Source organism: Lepisosteus oculatus, unplaced genomic scaffold, assembly GCF_040954835.1.
Source record: "Lepisosteus oculatus isolate fLepOcu1 unplaced genomic scaffold, fLepOcu1.hap2 HAP2_SCAFFOLD_40, whole genome shotgun sequence".
Classification (NCBI taxonomy): Eukaryota; Metazoa; Chordata; class Actinopteri; order Semionotiformes; family Lepisosteidae; genus Lepisosteus; species Lepisosteus oculatus.
The window spans coordinates 3,011,077-3,033,363 of NW_027167934.1; the positions used below are offsets into that span (position 1 = coordinate 3,011,077).

At 44.4% G+C, this 22,287-nt stretch overlaps 4 non-coding genes across 4 annotated transcripts; 1 reads left to right on the forward strand and 3 right to left on the reverse strand.

Annotated features, from left to right (window-relative positions):
- Positions 1–1,951: 1,951 nt before the first annotated feature.
- Positions 1,952–2,093, reverse strand: LOC138228262 (U4 spliceosomal RNA). The gene has a single exon (XR_011185348.1). It is a non-coding gene; the product is annotated as a U4 spliceosomal RNA (small nuclear RNA).
- A 1,223-nt stretch (positions 2,094–3,316) lies between these two features.
- trnag-ucc (transfer RNA glycine (anticodon UCC)) lies at positions 3,317–3,388 on the reverse strand. Its single transcript has one exon. It is a non-coding gene; the product is annotated as a tRNA-Gly (tRNA).
- Positions 3,389–9,169: 5,781 nt separating this feature from the next.
- Positions 9,170–9,251, forward strand: trnas-gcu (transfer RNA serine (anticodon GCU)). The gene has a single exon. It is a non-coding gene; the product is annotated as a tRNA-Ser (tRNA).
- Positions 9,252–20,639: 11,388 nt separating this feature from the next.
- trnag-ucc (transfer RNA glycine (anticodon UCC)) lies at positions 20,640–20,711 on the reverse strand. Its single transcript has one exon. It is a non-coding gene; the product is annotated as a tRNA-Gly (tRNA).
- Positions 20,712–22,287: the final 1,576 nt, after the last annotated feature.

Sequence of the window (22,287 nt, forward strand, 5' to 3'; positions counted from 1 at the left end):
GGAAGCTCATTTCGGACTCTGTGATCTTCTCACCTGGAAAGGTCTGCTGTACTACTACAAGAGAGAAGTAGAGTCTGGAGGAAGGGACAATTTTATGATGCTTTGGAAGGTAATGTTTTTTTTTTCTTTGAAATCGAAATGAATCAGAATATCAGTGCAAAAGACAAACTCTTGGTTTGGTTTAAAGAGATATGGTTTTAAAACAGACAAAATGTAGAAAACAGGTGTTTCTCACTTTTGGAAAAGAATGGACCGGGGGTAATATTTTACTAGTTGCAGTGCTAAGCTCACTGGGTTACAGCCCTGCAATGTCACACGAGGGCCAGTGGTGCAATGGATAATGTGTCTGACTATGGATTAGGAGTTTGGAGGTTCGACTCCTGTCTGGCGCTGGTTGTTTTTAAACACATCAGCCTACTCCCTAAGTAGTCTGTGCTACTTACTGCATTGTAATCGTACCCAGTAAGAGATTTCCTTCATGTAAATGAACTGCACCTGACAGCTTTAGAAAAACACCTGGGCTCAGTACGGTGCTGAGAGCTCAAGTTGTGTATAATGTAATAATTTAAGTAGAATAGATTCTAATAATATAATGATCCAGTGTGTTGCACTACTTCACTGCTTCACTGCTCTATGCCGTCTGGAAATAAATCCTCAGACAACTTACTGCCCTGGGCATGTACCAATAAATTACAGGAGCACATCTATATATCACTGCGTTGAAGCAGGAGACACAATCACTGCAAATACATCCCAAATACAGTGTTCCAGCACCTTTGACCTCATCCAGAACGTATCATTTCTTGAAAGGAATTGCTGTCCGAATGCACATCTGAATCCCAAACAGAATCTCTAGTAAAATACGATCATTTGTGAAACAGGTAAATGTCTCAGGGGCCCATTCCTCATTCTCAAGACACATGTATGCAGTACGTACATCATGCATTGAGCAATAGGGATTAAAGACACCACAGGTAAGGTTAGAAGACATTCTGACTATATTCTAAAATATTGGACTCATATTCTTATGATGGCAGACATGATGCTGTGTTTAAAATCGGGGTTAATGGACATTATATGACTGTCAATTCTGTTTTGTTTTGGAGACTCTTGGCTGCCTATGTGGTACAGTGCAGCGTGAAGAAAACATTTTCCAAAACTGTGTCAGCTCAAAAGTTGTAAGAAAATCTTTCCAGCTGCTTTAACTCTCCTCATTTTTGTCATTTAATTGTCTGTCGGCACTATGTAGCAGCATTGCATGACAACCCATCTCACCACGGAAAGGAACCTAACAGCTTTTGTAAGAGAGGAGAAAAGGACCTGGCCCGTACGGGACTCGAACCCACAACCTTGGTGTTATTAGCTCTAACCAACTGAGCTAACCAGCCTCACGACAGCAATCCTCTCTGTGCTGCAAAAAATCGAACTCAGGGAATGTCTTTTGCCCTCCTTTGAATTGAAAGCCGTGTAATTCAGTGTCTCCGTCACTATGCTGGGGCACTGGGACCCGCACAGACCTCAGGGTGAGCGCCCCCCCGCCGGCACCATTAACACCGCTTCCAGCTGGAAACTTTGTTTTTCCCTGTAGCTCACCCTCATCCGGGTACTGACCTGGCTCACACCTGCTTAGCTTCAGTGGGTTTTCAGTTGCGAGTTGCAAGGGGATGCAAGTGATGGAGCCGCTCGCTGCAAAAGCCACTGCTTTGGCTGGGAATCGAACCAGAGCCTCCCGCGTGAGAAGCGAGAATTCTACCACTGAACCAACAATGCTCAGTGCCCAGGCCTTCAAAAAAGATGCTTTTTTGGTACTCTGTTAAAAAAGCGTCGACATTACCTCTTTCAAAAGGCTTCACTTTCCTAGTCACATTCCAAGGCTCATTGAACCCCGGCTGTTTCCTCCAGCGGTATAGTATTGCAGTTAGACAGCACGATGCCTGCAAGACTATGTCACGCTCTGACGAGACTGTCAAAAATTGCTTTCACCGATTGTATTGCAAACCGGCGGAAGCGGGGTATTGGGAAAAGTTTTCAACTAGCAATAATTGCGCCTCGGCTAAACCTCACAGGCTACGATACTGCCACTGCGCAAAGCTGACGGTTGCCAGGCAACCGCGGGGATCCTATGGAAATCGTTATCGATCGTCTCATGGCATGTCGTTGCGGTAACGCTTCATATTTGTCGTCTTCTTCTTCTTCTAGCTTGAGGTTTTGAAGAATTTCATGACAGACAAGGGCTCCGTCGGGAACAAAGGGCGTTGTGAGAAAACCGTTGCTTATTTTCAGCAGCAGAAATACAACCCTTTAAATACAAGATGACAGAACAATGACGAAGGGCATGCCGGGAGGAACTCATGCACTACAGAGGAAAGGGGGCAGGCACGTACAGTTCACATTCAAGCCACAAGTACTCTTCTCGGATGTTGCATAAACAAATCCTAACGTCCTGAAAGCATTGCAGCATGTTTGTGTCCCACTTCCCGTGGCTGCAGGACGACTGACACGAACGGACAAACACAATTTGTGGCGTTTAGCGTGACATAGTCTTGCAGGCATCGTGCTGTATCACTGCAATACTATACCAGCGTCTGTCGAGATCACTTTTGAGTCAGCGCGAAACGCCGTGTGCTGTCAGTTTGATTTCATATTGCTCGTAGGGCGCCCGGCTTTTGTCTGTCAAACGTTAGGTTGCGCTTCTTCATGCTGCATCGTCGGCATGAGTGGAGCTTTTTAATTGTCTGTACTTGTCTTACTGCGCCCCATAAGAAATCGTTTGTCCCCGTTCAAAAGAGATTGTGCGACGTCCTGCAGCGTTCGCAAAGCAAACCTTTGACAGTTTGAAAAGAGGAATTTATTCTGCTTCCTGTGCGTGCAGTAGTTACAAAGATGAACGTCTTTACACGATCTGCTGCAGTTTTCAGTGGGCGGGCTTTGTCAGATGGCTTGGAAAAACGCACTGTGTTTCGGCTCGGGAAACATCATGAGCAGTGTCCTGCATGTTTTCTGTGTATAGCTGTCTTTTAACGCATACAGAATTCATTCGAAATCATTGATTTCTCCAATTAACAAGGGTCCCTTTTTGAACCTGCCAGAAGCATTCTTTCAATGTAACAGATTTACTCCGGGGAAAGGCAGCATGACATTGAGAGTAGATCAAGCTTTCAGCACCCGTATCGGACTGCGTGTATGCAGACACCGCTCAGAATCCCCTGTAAGATTCTCCTTCAATTCCGTTTTGCAGTGCTTTAGCTCTTTCAAAAGGCTGCACTTTGCTAGTCACAATCCAAGGCTCATGACAGCATTTGAAACCAATCGCCACTGTGTTGGCCGGGAATCAAACCCGGGTCAACTGCTTGGAAGGCAGCTATGCTCACCACTATACCACCAACGCACGCCCACAGGTGCCCTGCAGGACACCACCAGAGAATGCTCACGATTTCGGAAGCTGTCTCCGGGACGTTCTGATTCCACACATCCTGAATAAATCATGATATTGTTAGTTGCTGTAGCTAGACGTTCAAATGAGTTTCATGGCCAGATGGACTGTTTCCTCCAGCGGTATAGTATTGCAGTGAGACAGCACGATGCCTGCAAGACTATGTCACGCTAAACGCCACAGATTGTGTTTGTGTTGGACAGTTGGACCCTACAGTTGGACCCTCGTCGACAACCTGAATAGCTTATTCAGAAGCAGTGCTGGACCGGGAAAGAACCAGCTTCTTCCCAGGTACAAGAGTGACTTGTGAGGACTCGCGGTCACACTCTGTGCATAGAGACTTTCTACCAGCCAGCCGGACTGCTGGTAGATCCCCTCGGAGCAACGACTGCCCTGTGCGCCGCAGTCAGATTCCTCCGCCCGTCCTACTCCGAGCTGCACCTTGACTGGTTGGCCGGTAGCCAGAGGACGCCGGGACAACGCCCATTGGACAACCGCTGGAACAGAGGCTGCAACAGAGCCTGTCAGCTGGTTTGGTGTTCGTGCCGGGAAATTCCAAATCCATACACAGTGGATAAGTAAACCCCATGTTCTACATTGCGTCTCGAGAATTCAATTGTACCTCAACACAAGTTGTTATCAATTTAATTCATGAGTAATGTATTTACTTCCGAGTTTAGAGTAACAGTGGGTAATAACACTGATTAGCGATTTGGTAACCGAACGATATATATTGACATATATTCTCTGTTGTGTATCTCTTTGTGTTTGCATCTCTTCGGGATTATATACCTTGTATATTGATAACCCTCACAGTAAGGTCTGCCACTCGTATCCAGGCAGACTAGTATATGTTTGGTGCACAATTTATATTAATAAATGTATCTAGTGGATTGAACCCCTGTGTGTGCGTTGTTAGTTGTTCTGACGATTGATTTTCTAAAAGCCCCAACGAACAACCTTGTGATTACTGCTACAATTAATAATTGTCTCAGTAAACCCATCAAACCATTACATTTAATGGCGTCCCTGGGTGGGCGAGTTTAGAATGAAATGAGAATCAGTCGCACAGAATAACTGAAGTTCAGCACAGCACCGCGGCTTCTATACGCGAATACCGGGTGTGCTGATAACTGCGTAAAGAAATCCCCCTGTTTTCTAGCGTTTAGTGTAACGTGTGCTGATTGGAAATCCATCTGCTCGGGTGTCTAGATTCCATACTGTATTTTGGAAAAAGAAAAAAAAAGTAATACTCTTAAAGTTTCTCTGACGTAATGACAATGGCTGCTAAAATGTCTGAAGTGGAGTCGCTTATAAGTACTATTTCTAGCGACGACAATCCTGGTTACTGGAGTGGTATCGAAAAGTTGAACTTTGATGATATTGAGAAGCTGCAAGTAGATTTAGTAGCTAAGGTAGCGAACCAGCTTAACACAGGAGTGTCTGTGAACGCAGTTCTGGTCCTATCGAGTTTCACCTTAAATCTAGCTAAACAGCTGGAACTGTCTTTGTCCGAGCTGACAAAGTTTCAAAAGCTTCAGGGAACGCTAGAAAGATATAAGGCGGAGCGAGTCGAGTTGTTGGATATAATCAGAGAAAAGAGAGTGAAAAATGAGGAAAGTGAAGACTGACTCAGGGAAGTTTTAGGTAAATTAGATGACTTGTCTGCTAGAGAAACTGCGGCTGAGGTAGCTAGGAGAGACCTGGAAGCGAGCTCGAAAGAAAAAGAAAAAGAAATTGAGAGTTTAAATGAGCTCAGCCAGGAAAGGCAAAAGGAGTCAGATGCTGCCGTACTGGAAGCAAAATAGACTAGATCCCACTTGCATGCCAGCCCACCTAGCAGCCTGGAGCGCTCACCCAGCGCGCCGGGAGGAGGTTTCTCCCGGCCAGGGTCTGTGGTCGGATCGGCATGGGGGAGATCGCCGAGTCCTGCGCGAAACGCAAGGGCGAGTCAATTCAGGCATAGACCCCCTGCTCCTGATCACGGCCGTCTCCCTGCCCGCGGAGAAACCGTAAAAATTAACCTCCACTCCCTGAGGCAGTTAGCCAAAGATGTAGAAAGGTTTGACCCGTCAGTGTCAGGGAATAATGTGGAGACCTACATCGATGAGCTGAGATATACTTTGCAGTTTATGCCCGAAGCGTCCGAACAGGAAAAGGCTATGTAAGTAAGGAAAACTACCAGCCGAGCGGTCCACGAGTGGATGTCTAGACAAGGACCGGAGGTCTGTAATAGCTTCGAGGAGCTGTGTCAGGCAATGATCGGAGAATTTTCGGCTTTTATCGATCCCATAGCTGCCGTGGCTGCTGTGCATTATATTAAGCACGAAAAAGCTGAAGCCCCTCGCGACTATTATCAGAGGCTTAGGCGCACTTATTTTGCAGGGCGGAATGAAGAGGGTTGCGAAGAGAACGTGAATTTCAAAGGTTTATTCATTGCTAATCTGCATCCCTCAGTCAGGAAAATGATTGTGATGCACACACAGCGATGAAAATGGCTGACATTAGAAGGTTGGCTCAAAAAGCCTGGGGAGCTGAAGTCTCTGCTTCCTCAGAGCGAAAACCTGCTAAAACGGCCGTGTTCGCCACTAAAGCCAGCAGGGTTGACGACTCGCCTCAGCTCGAGGCAGCTGAGGTTCCTGAGCTCGCTAAGCCCCGGCGCAAAATAGGCAGGCAGGACCGCACTAAGCGTCAGAGCCGCCGTGAGCGCTACGGGGAAGGCAAAGGCTCAGGCAGAGTCTATCAGAAGACTGGACGAAGGGAGTCGACTGCAGCCCGCCTGGCCAGGCTTGAACAAGCCCTGCCTGAGAGATCAGGACAGGGTAAACCTTCCGCAGCGAATACCAGAAGTGTGAATGAGCTTAGGGGGACCACGCCCCTTCTCACTGGAGGAGGCGGGGATCCGTCCCAAGCCCCTCCCTCAGTCTATCTGATTGGGTGGGAGGGTTCCTGCCTGGAAGAAGGCTGTGACTCTGAGTTGGGCGCTGACCCCGCCCCTGAAGTCAAAGAAAAGGCAGGCTTCCAACAATTCTTAGGGAATCTCAGCCAGAAAGGCAAAGCAAGGCGTATTTATATCAAGGTTTCTCTTGAAAACGTCTTAGATAGAGAAGCACTGATTGACACTGGGGCTGAAATTAGTTTGATGTCAGCCGATCTACTCAGCGAGCTCAAACGAGTAGCGAAAGGAAAAGGCATCAGACTTAAGGTAGAACCGTGTAAGATAGATATTTCCAGCTATACCCAGGATCATGCCAGGATCACACACCGAGTGTGGGTGGCACTTAGGTTCGGGCCAATGAACGTGGTGCATCCTGTTTACATCTCTAGGTTAAAAACAGAGCCACTACTCATTGGCCAAGACGTGCTTGACAGGCTGGAGCCTCTGGTGGACTGCCAGCGTGGAAAATTGTGGGCTCAGGTCAAAAACCCTAAGCCTGTTGCACAGCAAAAAGGGGGATTCAGTGGTTATGCTGTGATCACACAGTGCCCACTGAACACTATAGCTGAGTTGGAGGTTCCTCCTGGTTCCTCTGGACGAGAATAAATGTCTCTTCTTGCTTTCCAAAACTACAGGGAAGTCCTGCCCAGGCCAGCACTCCCACGGTCTCCCAACTACAGGAGCAGTGCTCCGAGCAGCTGCTTGACCCGCCAGGTAAAGCACACCCCCTTTTCATCCCTGAAGAAGAGTGGATCTCCCTGTCCGGTAATGAATGGGAGTCCTTTCTGTGCACCCTGGTACCTCAGGGGGCCCAGGACTACCACCCCATGGTGGTGGGAGGGGGTCCAGGTGGCAGAAGTGCAGGTTGATGATGTAATTCTTAGCCTCAGCTCTGAGAAGTCCATAATCAGTGAAGGTCTGTTCGAGGACCTGTCGCGAAGCTGTCAGGTGACCCTGGTGACGCAGTCACAGGTTCTGTGGTGGGCACCCCCACCTCATAGGTCCATTTGGAGCAAAGGAAGCTGTGTAGCTTCCATCTCCATCGGAAAAAGGAAGTTTGCTCACTACTTCCAGGTAGCACCTCAGCTGACCCATTCAGTCTGCATTGGTGCAGACCTATTGGTTCGACTGGGCGCCCAGCTGGACACAGTAAACAGTGTGCTGTGGAAACGGGTGGACCCAGATGCCCACTCTCTAAGCGGTGACCCCGAGAACATTCGGTCAGGTCAGACGATTCCTCAGGCCTGCCAGGTAGTAAACGAATCGGACCTGATCGTTCCTGCGTCAGCAGCAGGGTTTCCGGTACGCCTTGTCCTAAAGAAGGGACAGAGAATGGACGCTGAGATGGTTTTCTTCCAACCATCAGCTCAGTTTATCAGACTGAACCTAGCAGTCTGTTGTACCCCCAGACTGGAACGGAATGGCCGAGCCACCTGCCTGTTGGTGCAGAACATAGCAAAACAAGATGTCAAAATCCCTGCTCGCACTGACATGGGACTGGAATTGACAATAGTTTCTATGATTTCGAACTGGCCATCCCAGTACTGGGGCAGCTCCCTGGTCCCTTGGCTTCATAAAAGCGCCACTGTAATAAAGAAATTAAATCCAAAATCAAGAGGGCAGTTGCCTACTGAAATACAAGAAGTCATCAATTTTAACCTAGCAACACATTAAAGGCTGCATCTATACAAGTACGATTCTAGAAATGCTCACCAGATTACGTTTTAAGAAGGAACTGCGCTTCAGGTTCTGCCGAGATCTTAACTCGGATGGCAGGATTCAGAGTCCGGAGTGCGGACTGATTGCACACGGAGGGTCCATATACTGTGGATCCCTCAGTGATCTTCCGCGTGTTCAAACAGCCAGCGTGTGACTCCCCTGTCCCCGTGACCTCATTGCTCTGCTCTCTCCTCTGTGCAGCCGAGCCCGATTCACGGTAAAGTGAAAAAAAATATGCCCTCAACGTGAGATTTACTCTGGAGCGAGGATAGATGTTACCTTTTTATCATTGAACAGGATGTATGTGATATGGCGACTAGGTTCAATTTTGTATCCTCTTTAAAAGATTAAGGACTGGGGTGAGCGTGATTTACCACCCTTTCAGCTAAGAACCCGACGTGCGCACCGTTTAAGCTGCATAGACTCGGTCGTTTAACTCATCTCCATTAGCAGGGTTAAGGTTAAAGAAAAAAAACATTGCTGACTTCTTTTTTTTTTGCCAGCTGCTAGCGCTGATTAGCAAGGTTTGTATTTCATGTTTTGCAAGTTGCATCCATTTTAAGAAAAACAAGTCGTGTTAAAGACAGGAAATGAATACTTGCATTTAATTAAGTCTAGCCGTAGGCGGTTATCCACTGGGATTCAGACCCAGGGCCTCCTGTTTACTAGACAGGCGCTTTAACCAACTAAGCCACAGCGCCCCAGGAGTGCTATCCTTTTGCAGCCACTTGGACACACCACTCAGACACATCTGCATTCGGTGTGTGCTCCGCCTGCTCGCTGAGCAAGTTGCCACCTTTACATACAATAGCAACATCGACACCAAGAGAAAGGATGACAAATGGCTTTTATCTGGAACTTTTCATGTCCAAGGAGCTCAATGTGCTTTCTGTGTACAACAGGGCCACTGAACTCCACGCTGGCCACTGAACCACAGCAGTGGCTTGCTGGCTTGACATCTCCCAAGGAAAATGTTGAAATCGCATGTGGAACAGGAAAATGACCCTCAAGTACGAGGGGAAAAAAAGAAAAAGATCATCTGGAGCGCGCCAACCCAGTTGGGACAGCCCAGTTTTGTTAACGAGGTGGCCGAGTGGTTAAGGCGATGGATTGCTAATCCATTGTGCTTTGCACGCATGGGTTCAAATCCCATCCTCGTCTGTTTCCATTCTGTTTTTGATCCCTATTGCTCAATGCACAGTGAAAGCATTGCATACATGTGTCTGACAATGAGAAATGGGCCCCTGAGACAGTCATTTGCCTGTTTCACAAATGATCGTATTTTACTAGAGATTCTGTTTGGGATTCAGATGTGCATTCGGACAGCAATCCCTTTCAAGAAATGATACGTTCTGGATGAAGTCAAAGGTGCTGGAACACTGTATTTAGGATGTGTTTGCAGTTATTCTGTGTTTCTAGCTTCAACCCAGTGATATATATATATATGCTCACTGATTTTTTGGTACATGCCCAGGGCAATAATCATTATGAGGATTTATTTCCATATGTGCTAGAGGTAGTGTTGTGAAATTCTTCAACACACTGGATCGCAGGTTTAAACCTGCACTCTTACTCCTTAAATACCAACAAATGCAGATATGTAGCAATCATATTGTAGCTGACACTCATTTGCCTGTTTCACAAATGATCATATTTTACTAGAGATTCTGTTTGGGATACGGATGTGCATTCTGACAACAATCTCTTTCAAAAAATGATTTTACCTTATTGCAGCTTTGCCCCTCTTGCCTCTTTGGAAAATATCTCCATCTTGTGGTCGCTGTTGGTAATGTCTAGACAATATCTCCATCTTGTGGTCGTTGTTGGTAATGTCTAGACAATATCTCCATCATGTGGTCGTTGTTGGTAATGTCTTCTTATGCCCTTTTTTTATTTCAATTCTTTATTAGTTGATTCTAGAATCTCTACAATAGAGCTGAAAATATCAGTTTTGTAGCAGACAATATGACATTAGTTATAGTCCAATTAAGACTTTATTACCCTGTTTGTAACATAACAAATTAAAATTGATTAAAACTAAGTTTGGAACACCAGGGAACATAAAAAATGATTTTTAGGAAAACCATGAGGTTCTCTGTGTCCGATGCCTGCAAGGGGAGAAAGCTAGAATCCTTTGCTTTTTCAAAATTTGAAAATAAACATCATATAACAACAGCTTTCATTCCTAGGAGTGAAAAATAACCATTTTTGAAGACATATTAGTTTCCAAAACACTACAATAAAGTTAAAAACATCCGTTTTATATTACTTTTAGTATTTTTAGTGAAATTAGTCATTTATTGCACTATTTTTAATATAATCTCTAATTAAAAGTGAATAGAATTAAGTTTGGAGCAACAAGGAACACAAAAAAAAAAGATTTTAAGGAAAAAAATGATGTCTTCTGTGCCAGGTGCCTGCAAGGGGAGAAAGCTAGAATCCTACCCAGGCTCCTGGAGCTCTGTCCTGGCTAAAGGAGGGTGAATCCATCCCCTTCAAAGCTCCATGAAAAAATGATCATTTAAAATTTGAAAAAAAAAAACATTATAGAACAACATCTCTTGGTCCACAGAGTGCAAAAATCCAACTTTGAAGAAAATCCATTGACTGATCCCCGAATCCTGAAGTTTCTTCGCATGATATCGGGCTTGCAACCACTTTCTGGAAAATGATGAAAAATGCCAAAAATGAAAAAAAAGTTATCAATTCTAGAGCCTAAGAGGTAAATAAGACAAATGTATATCTCCAAATAATTTTATGTGCTTCAGAAGAGCCCAGGAAAGTTTTTTGCATACATGAAACCACGCCCGTTTGCACGTAAGCAGACATGGTTGCACACACGACTGCATGAAAGCACGCGTGCATGCAAAATCATCCTGTTAAGCATTTGAAAAGCCGCACCACGGCGCACTTGAAATAGCTCTTACATTAGTGGTCAACGCAGGAATCGCCTTTTTATTTACGCTCTTACCAACGCGATGGAAAGCAAAACAAAGCAAAGCAGAGCAAAACAAAACGAACAAACGCAAAACCCTCACGTCCCGCACTTGCATATAACGCCGTTACATGCCCAAGCGGTATTGTACGTCATCCTAGCACTGCACCCCGGGGCGTACGGTATATGGGAATGAGCACACGCCACGAATTGTCTGAAATCACTCCCTACAGCTGTAAGGCGCCTTGAAGCGTGCACCCCCAACATTCTTCTTTGCGCATCTGTGAAAGGTAAACTCTTGAGCAAACTCTGAACCAGCTCTAAGGAAACTAATCCGATTAGACGTTACTTTGACTCATCCTTTAACAGTTTTCAGTCTCTGTCTTTAAACACCTTGCTCAGTCACATTCAAGCCACAAGTACTCTACTCGGATGTTGCACAAACAAATCCTAATGTCTTGAAAGCATTGCAGCATGTTTGTGTCCCACTTCCCGTGGCTGCAGGACGACTGACACGAACGGACAAACACAATCTGTGGCGTTTAGCGTGACATAGTCTTGCAGGCATCGTGCTGTCTTACTGCAATACTATACCACTTGAGGAAACAGTCCATCTGGCCATGAAACTCATTTGAACGTCTAGCTACAGCAACTAACAATAACATGATTTATTCAGGATGTGTGGAATCAGCACGTCCCGGAGACAGCTTCTGAAATCGTGAGCATTCTCTGGTGGTGTCCTGGAGGGCTCCCCCGGGCATGTGTTGGTGGTATAGTGGTGAGCATAGCTACCTTCCAAGCAGTTGACCCGCGTTCGATTCCCGGCCAACGCAGTGGCAAGTGTTTTCAAATGCTGTCACAAGCCTTGGATTGTGACTAGCAAAGCGAAGCCTTTTGAAAGAGCTAAAGCACTGCAAAACGGAATTGAAGGAGAATCTTACAGGGGATTCTGAGCGGTGTCTAAATAAATAAATTCACAGCGTCCGCGGATGGCATTTTGCAGCTGGAAGTAGATGTCGACGCTTTTTGCACACAGCACCAAAAAAGCATCTTTTTTGAAGGTACAGGCATTGAGCATTGGTGGTTCATTGTTAGAACTCTCGCCTGCCACGCAGGAGGCTTGGTTTCGATTCCTGGCCAATGCAGTGGCTTTTGCAGCGAACGGCTCCATCACTTGCATCCCAACTTTTGCAACTCGCAACTGAAAACCCACTGAAGCTAAGCAGGTGTGAGCCAGGTCAGTACCTGGATGAGGGTGAGCTACAGGGAAAAACAAAGCTTCCAGCTGGAAGTGGTGTTAATGGGGCCAGCGGGGAGGCGCTCACCCTGAGGTCTGTGCGGGTCCCAATCTCCCAATATAGTGACGGAGAAGCTGTGTTGTAAAAGGGCGCTGTCTTTTGGATGAGATGTAAAACCGAGGTCATAGTGCTCTGTGGTCATTAAAAATGACCACCAAAACCTTTGACAAAAGCTCTTGGTAATTGATGGTCTTCAATAATGTTTCTCCTTTAGGTACATTTAAAATCAGCTGAATAATGCTGTGAAACCATGAAACTGCATGAGAAAGCCCGTACACTGAATTACACGGCTTTCTATTCAAAGGAGGACAAAAGAAATTCCCTGAGTTCGATTTTTTGCAGCACAGAGAGGGGCACTGTTACGAGGCTGGTTAGCTCAGCTGGTTAGAGCGTGGTGCTAATAATGCCAAGGTCGCGGGTTCGAGCCCCGTACGGGCCATGTCCTTTTCTCCTCTCTTACCAAAGCTGTTAGGTTCCTTTCCGTGGTGAGATGGGTTGTCCTGCAACGCTGCCACACAGTGCCGACAGACAAGAGTGTTGCGGGAGAAGAGAAAAGTGTTTGAAGATTTAAGAGTGTCTTAGGTGGAGCCAAAATCAAGTGTCACAAATGCAAGTGGGAAGATTTCCAATGTTTAATATGGTCAAAATAAGCGGAAGTTACCAGCTGGTCCGGCACAGTCTGCCATGCTTTTGTCATATACTGTAAAGTGGTGTCGAACTGGAGCCTCACCATTTGCATATGTGAGGCTCCAGTTATACATCGATTGTCACATTAAATGACAAAAATGAAGAGAGGTAAAGCAGCTGGAGAGGTTTTCTTACAACTTTTGAGCTGACACAGTTTTGGAAAATGTTTCCTTCACGCTGCACTGTACAATATAGGCAGCCAAGAGTCTCCAAAACAAAACAGAATTGACAGATAGGAGAAAATTCCCACTCGTCCTGAAGTTCCCAAAATCCAGCACTGAGCGTAAACAAAGTGTCTAAGTAGCGTGGGAATGTTAAACCTAACCCTAGCTGGAGTTTGAGCAATCCAGCACTGAGAGTAAAAAGATGAGTCAAAGTAACGTCTAATCAGATTAGTTTCCTTAGAGCTGGTTCAGAGTTTGCTCAAGAGTTTACCTTTCACAGATGCGCAAAGAAGAATGTTGGGGGTGCACGCTTCAAGGCGCCTTACAGCTGTAGGGAGTGATTCGAGACGATTCGTGGCGTGTGCTCGTTCCCATATACCTTACGCCCCCGGGTGCAGTGCTAGGATGACGTACAATACCGCTTGGGCACGTAACGGCGTTATATGCAAGTGCGGGACGTGAGGGTTTTCGTTTGTTCGTTTTGTTTTGCTCTGCTTTGCTTTGTTTTGCTTTCCATCGCGTTGGTAAGAGCGTAAATAAAAAGGCGATTCCTGCGTCTACCACTAATGTAAGAGCTATTTCAAGTGCGGCGTGGTGCGGCTTTTCAAATGCTCAACAGGATGACTTCGCATGCACGTGTGCTTTCATGCAGTCGTGTGTGCAACCATGTCTGCTTATGTGCAAACGGGCGTGGTTTCATGTATGCAAAAAACTTTCCTGGGCTCTTCTGAAGCACATAAAATTATTTGGAGATATACATTTGTCTTGTTTTCCTCTTAGGCTCTAGAATTGATAACTTTTTTTTAGGATTCTAGCTTTCTCCCTTTGCAGGCATCGGGCACAGAGGACCTCATGGTTTTCCTAAAAATCTTTTTTTTTTGTGTTCCTTGTTGTTCCAAACTTAATTTTAATCACTTTTAATTAGATATTTTATTAAAAATAGTGCAAAAAATGACTAATTTCACTAAAAATAATGTAATATAAAACTGATGTTTTTAACTTTATTGTAGTGTTTTAGAAACTACTATGTCTTCAAAAATGGTTATTTTTCACTCCTAGGAATGAAAGCTGTTGTTATATGATGTTTATTTTCAAATTTTGAAAAAATCAAAGGATTCTAGCTTTCTCCCCTTGCAGGCATTGGACACAGAGAACCTCATGGTTTTCCTAAAAATCATTTGTTATGTTCCCTGGTGTTCCAAACTTAGTTTTACTCAATTTTAATTTGTTATTATGTTAAAAACAGGGTAATAAGTTTCTAATTGGACTATAAATAATGTCATATTGTCTGCTATAAAACTGATGTTTTCATCTCCATTGTAGAGATTCTAGAATCAACTAATAGAGAATTAAAATAAAAAAGGGCATAAGAAGACATTACCAACAACGACTACAAGATGGAGATATTGTCTAGACATTACCAACAACGACCACAAGATAGAGATATTGTCCAAAGAGGCAAGAAGGGCAAAGCCGCGATAAGGAGATTGCTGTCAGAATGCACATCCGGATCCCAAACAGAATCTCTAGTAAAATATGATCATTTGTGAAACAGGCAAATGAGTGTCAGCTGCAATATGATTGCTACATATCTGCATTTGTTGGTTTTTAAGGAGTAAGAGTGCAGGCGGTTTAAACCTGCGATCCAGTGTGTTGAAGTATTTCACAACACTACCCCTAGCACATCAGGAAATAAATCCTCATAATGATTATTGCCCTGGGCATGTACCAAAAAATCAGTGAGCATATACATATATCGCTGTGTTGAAGCTAGAGACACAGAATAAGTACAAACACATCCTAAATACAGTGTTCCTGCACCTTGACCTCATCCAGAATGTATCGTTTTTTGAAAGCGATTGCTGTCAGAATGCACAACTGAATCCCAAACAGAATCTCTAGTCAAATATGATCATTTGTGAAACAGGCAAATGAGTCTCTCAGGTGCCCATTGCTCATTTTCAGACACATTTATGCAATACTTTCACCATGCGTTGAGCAATAGGGATTAAAGATACCAGAGGTAAGGTTTAAAAGTGATTCTGAGGTGCAACACATCAGCGAAACAGCTAGGCATCTGAAATGCGGGGTTTGAGAGCCCTTCAGGGAACACCGTACCCTAAAGGTACCAGAAGTCCACTAGTATAAGCATTAAGTCACTGTCAGCCCTGTTGCAATGTGATTGCTACATATCTTCATTTCTTTGGTTTTTAAGGAGTAAGAGTGCAGGGGGTCTAAATCTGCGATCCAGTGTGTTGAAGTATTTCACAACACTACCTGTAGCCCGTCTGGAAATAAATCCTCATTCTGATTATTGACCTGGGCATGTACCAATAAATCACTGAGTATATATATATATCACTGTGTTGAAGCTAGAGACCTGTATGTAATAATATGATGCTAAAATGTTATTTTCACATGTAAGAAAACCGGCTCAGGGACGCCAAATATGTAATGTTGCCATAGCAAAATTAAATGTAGTGGCTCTCTGAAGGCACCAGTTCTGTAGGGTTTGGGCATTTACTGAGACAATTATTAATTGTAGCAGTAAATCACAAAGTTGATTCTTTTGATGGCTTTAGAATCCAACCATGTGACATAACTCAAACAACGCGCACACACAGGTACTAATACACGAGGATACATTTATTAATACATAAAATATGCATGTAAACCTAACAGATCTTATCGAGAGGGTTATCAGAATACAAAAGATATATATTCAGTCAGTTACGAAGTGTTACACATATCAAGAGGACATACGTTCAGTATATCATTCATTAAGACCGTTTCGTTAATGAACTTGGTTATAACTTCTACATTAGATACTCAAACAAGTACATAACTCTTAGGAATTAAATTGATATCAACTGGTTGGGATAACAATTGAATTCTTGAGCTGTAATGCATTGAAGTTGAATACTCATCCAATCTTTGGGGATTCAGATCTTCCTGCGGGCACAAAGAAACAGTTGCAGGCTGTTGCTGTCCAATCCGCGCTCTCTGGCTCCGTGCCAGGCTGTGCTGTGCGGCTTGCGATGCTGCGCTGCTGATGCTCACTGTGGGCTTTAACTAGCAAAGTTTGTGCACAGGAGAAAAGATGACTGTGGGTCCCAGCAAGTCAGGAAGAGGACCGGTTCGTTTCTGATGAAGAGCTAGTTCTGAATAGTGATTCAGCTGTCCACAGTTCCGACCTGTTCACGAGGCCTGCTGCTGGTGCTAACCTCGGGTGGATCCTCTGGTTATTCTCTGGCAACCTCCGCTCTAGACTCTTAGAACAAAGGAAAGTTCTGGCACTCGGACACACTGGCCGTTCCGTGGTTGTCCGGGCTGAGTCTCAGGATGGTCAGGAGGTGCGCTGCGAGAATGTCCTGCCCTTGGGAGCCTTCTGCTCCTGGGCCGCCCTGCCCTGGAATTCTCCTTTGAATTCCCTTTAGAATTGTCCACAGAATCCTCTGAATCCTCCCTTCTGAATCTTACTGAATCTCACAGGCTCTCTGTGTTGCCTGTTTTTACCTGGAGGAACTTCAGCTCATTGATTGGCTGAAAGTTCCATGGGCATCAGAGTCCCACGTGGGTTACTCAGCCCTACCAGTCCCTGATTGATTGATCAAGGTGAGATATGAGTCACTTAGTCCTGACACTTAGTAATGCAGTCCAGATGTCCAACTGGCACTCCCTAGACAGATAGGCGCCAATGGATGACCATTGATCATGATAGCCAGGCTTAGCTAAGTGCATCCCCCTTTGGGAGCTGTCCTAGAACCTTAAATCACCCTGCATGAATAGTCTCTCTGTGGCTGCACCACAGAGATGAACAGAGAAATGGGGCCTCATTTGGGAAGGCTCAGAACACTTAATTCTGCCTTATTAATAAGCCTCGCCGCTACACACATATATTAATATAATAAATGATTGCTTTTGCTTTATAAACAAATCTAATTAAAATAAAAGCTTAAGTTTTGTATTTATCTTGTACCATAGAACATGATTTTCTTTGTATTTCAATCCCACAAAGTGTCCAAATGACGCACTACATGATATAAGGAAGATTATCACATGCATATCGGTATTATCTTTCTTACGAAAATGCATTCCTTTCATTACCTTTTACTTTTTAAAATGAACTCAAATTGTGTATAATGTAATAATTTAAGTAGAATAGATTCTAATAATATAATGATCCAGTGTGTGGCACTACTTCACTGCTTCACTGCTCTATGCCGTCTGGAAATAAATCCTCAGACTGCTTACTGCCCTGGGCATGTACCAATGAATTACAGGAGCACATCTATTTCTCACTGCGTTGAAGCAGGAGACACACAGTCTCTGCAAACACATCCTAAATACAGTGTTCCAGCACCTTTGACCTCATCCAGAACGTATCATTTCTTGAAAGGGATTGCTGTCCGAATGCACATCTGAATCCCAAACAGAATCTCTAGTAAAATACGATCATTTGTGAAACAGGCAAATGACTGTCTCAGGGGCCCATTCCTCATTGTCAGACATATGTATGCAATGCTTTCACCGTGCATTGAGCAATAGGGATTAAAAACACAGCAGGTAAGGTTAGATGTCATGTTCTATGATCATTTCTTTCAGCATTAGGGACTAAATATACTAAACGTATGATACTAAAATGTTATTTTCACATATATTAATGTAATAAATGATTGCTTATGCTTTATAAATAAATCTAATTAAAATAAAAGCTTAAGTTTTGTATTTATCTTGTCCCATAGAACATGATTTTCTTTGTATTTCAAGCCCACAAAGTGTCCTTTGATCTCTATTCTGTGGTAATCCACGATGACCCCGTTCTTCAGGTGATTCATCATGTCCTCCCTCGCCTGTTGAGAGGCCACCTGATCTCTTCTGCCGTGGCGTGCTTCATACACACCCTCTTGAAGTGAGCAGGAAGCTGATCAAAAGTATTCAGGCACATCTTGCACACCAGGGGAATCCTCGCGGGTTTCCTTTGAAAATAAATAATACCATCTGTGTATAGAAACAAGCTAAGACTGATTTCTTAAATTATCCTTAAAATTCTCTCTCATAGTTTGAGCATAATGATTTTATTGCATTTATATAAGAATTGTTCATTGCTCCAAAATAAATAATGGTCTCAGTCACAGACTTTCCAATAGAAGCCATTGTGGAGTTCAGCAACTGCAGGTCCTAGAAGTGGGGAAGGAATTTTAAAAGAGAAATTGAATTACAATACAGAAGGAATGGCTGAGGGTTCACTGAAATGTATAAATATACAAATTCCAAAGACTGAGTCCATATAGAAACAACTACTTTTCATTTTCAGTATAAGAAAAAAAAAACTATCTTCCAAAGCATCATAAAATTGTCCCTTCTTCCAGACCCTACTTCTCTCTTGTAGTAGTACAGCAGACCTTTCCAGGTGAGCAGATCACAGAGTCCGAAATGAGCTTCCTCCATCAAGCAAAGTACCTGAACATGACTCTGTCTTCATAAAAGCGCCCCTGTAATAAAGAAATTAAATCCAAAATCAAGAGGGCAGTTGCCTACTGAAATACAAGAAGTCATCAATTTTAACCTAGCAACACATTAAAGGCTGCATCTATACAAGTGCGATTCTAGAAATGCTCACCAGATTACGTTTTAAGAAGGAACTGCGCCTCAGGTTCCGCCGAGATCTTAACTCGGATGGCAGGATTCAGAGTCCGGAGTGTGGACTGATGGCGAACGGAGGGTCCACATACTGTGGATCCCTCAGTGATCTTCCGCGTATTCAAACCGCCAGCGTGTGACTCCCCTGTCCCTGTGACCTCATTGCTCTGCTCTCTCCTCTGTGCAGCCGAGCCCGACTCACGGTAAAGTGAAAAAAAAGATGCCCTCAACGTGAGATTTACTCTGGAGCGAGGATAGATGTTACCTTTTTATCATTTAACAGGATGTATGTGATGTGGCGACTAGGTTCAATTTTGTATCCTCTTTAAAAGATTAAGGACTGGGGTGAGCGTGATTTACCACCCTTTCAGATAAGAACCCGACTTGCGCACCGTTTAAGCTGCATAGACTCGGTCGTTTAACTCTTCTCCGTTAGCAGGGTTAAGGTTAAAGAAAAAAAAATAGCTGACTCCTTTTTTTTGCCAGCCGCTAGCGCTGATTAGCAAGGCTTGTATTTCATGTTTTGCAAGTTGCATCCATTTTAAGAAAAACAAGTCGCGTTAAAGACAGGAAATGAATACTTGCATTTAATTAAGTCTAGCCGTAGGCGGGGATCTCCTGTTTACTAGACAGGCGCTTTAACCAACTAAGCCACAGCGCCCCAGGAGTGTTGTCCTTTTGCAGCCACTTGGACACACCACTCAGACACATCTGCATTCGGTGTGTGCTCCGCCTGCTCGCTGAGCAAGTTGCCACCTTTACATACAATAGCAACATCGACACCAAGAGAAAGGATGACAAATGGCTTTTATCTGGAACTTTTCATGTCCAAGGAGCTCAATGTGCTTTCTGTGTACAACAGGGCCACTGAACTCCACACTGGCCACTGAACCACAGCAGTGGCTTGCTGGCTTGACATCTCCCAAGGAAAATGTTGAAATCACATGTGGAACAGGAAAATGACCCTCGAGTACGTGGGGAAAAAAAGAAAAAGATCATCTGGAGCGCGCCAACCCATGTCCGGACAGCCCAGTTTCGTCAACAAGGTGGCTGAGTGGTTAAGGTGATCCATTGTGCTCTGCAGGCATGGGTTCGAATCCCATTCTCATTGCTCTCCATGTCTGACACGTGTGCCTGTTCGACATCGGCCCTCCTGTTGTTTGCTCCGGTGCTAGAGCCGTACATTTTCTAGCAGTGGCTGAACATGGTATAGTAGGCCAACGTCGGTATCGAGCAGTGACAGTAACAGTACTTACTGCGCCCCATAAGAAATCGTTTGTCCCTGTTCAAAAGAGATTGTGCGATGTCCTGCGGCGTTCGTAAAGCAAACCTTTGACAGTTTGAAAAGAGGAATTTATTCTGCTTCCTGTGCGTGCAGTAGTTACAAAGTTGAACGTCTTTACACGATCTGCTGCAGTTTTCAGTGGGCAGGCTTTGTCAGATGGCTTGAAAAAACGCACTGTGTTTCGGCTCGGGAAACATCATGAGCAGTGTCCTGCATGTTTTCTGTGTATAGCTGTCTTTTAACGCATACAGAATTCATTCGAAATCATTGATTTCTCCAATTAACAAGGGTCCCTTTTTGAACCTGCGAGAAGCATTCTTTCAATGTAACAGATTTACTCCGGGGAAAGCCAGCATGACATTGAGAGTAGCTCAAGCTTTCAGCACCCGTATCGGACTGCGTGTATGCAGACACCGCTCAGAATCCCCTGTAAGATTCTCCCTCAATTCCGTTTTTCAGTGCTTTAGCTCTTTCAAAAGGCTTCGCTTTGCTAGTCACAATCCAAGGCTCATGACAGCATTTGAAAACATTCGCCACTGCGTTGGCCGGGAATCGAACCCGGGTCAACTGCTTGGAAGGCAGCTATGCTCACCACTATACCACCAACGCACACCCACAGGAAGCCTGCAGGACACCACCAGAGAATGCTTTTTTTAAATTTTTTTTTTATTAAACAGAATTTACAAATACAAATACAACAAGAGGATCAGAGTCATGTACAAGAGAAAAAAAACGCAGCAGAAAAAAGCATTTAACTACCAGAGGTAATTAAGTAATTATGTGATCAAATTGTATATTTTACACGTATCATATTTTCCTTGCTTTAATATTTCTCAATTATTTATAAACTTTAGTTTCAACATGCATGCGTTTCCTGTAAAAAATAAAACTCAGCACACAGTTTTTCTTTTAACAACATTTCGAGTACCTCTGGCATTCATGAAAAAGACATACACAAAAGCAAATAACTAACTCTAAGACTGTCTAAACTATTGAGTTTTTCAAAGAACCATGAAGAAAGATGTGAAGACGGGGGTTTGAATTTAATCCTTTCTGTAGGGGGTTTAGACTTCTAAGTCACAAGCTGGGGTTTATGGCAGGAAAGGGGGCTTTATTGTTCCTTGCATGCAATAAACTCATCTGTTTTACTTCATCTCGGGATCAAGAACCTTATTTCTTCTGTTACAACAAATTTGGCGTAGTTGGCGGATGCTCCAGAAGGCGCAGAACTTCCCATCGGCAGGAGAGACGGTCAGCGCGCACATAACTAAGAGGTAAGGACTCCTCTTTTATTTAAAAGTCCCGACTCTCTCTGACCGATTGGGAAATCTCTGCTCCCTGCGAGAATCGCCCGAGATGACGGAGTAAACGTGAGTTTCTGAATTCCTCTGGCCTGGGGAAGGCACCGGTGTATGTAATGGGTTGGTTGCTGTAAGCCCAGAATTTGGTCTGGCAGGGGTTCCGCGGTATTGTGTACAGGCGTTCGAAGCTGGTGTATGCCTTAATTGGGCGTGGAGTTTTGAACGGGTTTTGGACCCTTACCGTGAAGTTCAGGACTGGTGTGGGTCTTAATTGCACCCGGAGTTCTGAAGGTCAGAACTGGTTTGGGTCTTAATTGCACCCGGAGTTCTGAGGCTCAGAATCGGTGTGGGCCTTAATTGCGCCCGGGGTTCTAGAGCAAGTGGTGCATTAAATGCACGTAGTTCAGGACTGGTGTGGGTCTTAATTGCACCCGGAGTTCTGAAGGTCAGAACTGGTTTGGGTCTTAATTGCACCCGGAGTTCTGTGGCTCGGGATCGGTGTGGGCCTTAATTGCGCCCGGGGTTCTGGAGCTGAGTGGTGCATTAAATGCACGTATAATCCAGGATTGGTGTGGGCTTTAATTACGCCCGGGGTCCTGAGATTAGCTACGCCTTGATCGTGCACAGATTGGAGTGGCGTGGTTTCTGGCGTGGCGTGGTTTTTTTTTTTGTTTTAAAGGAAACAGGAGTAGAAGAGATATATGTATGTATGTTTTTGGTGTTTTCCTTGTTTGTGAAATACATATACACACGCACGACACTAACATAAACACACCTCATAATAAAGAGCAAAGCATTAAGTAGCAGGATTTAAAGGACGTTGAGACCCGAGAATCGCCCTGATTGAGCTCAGTGCGTAAGTCCACCCCGGGGCAAAAGCAGCG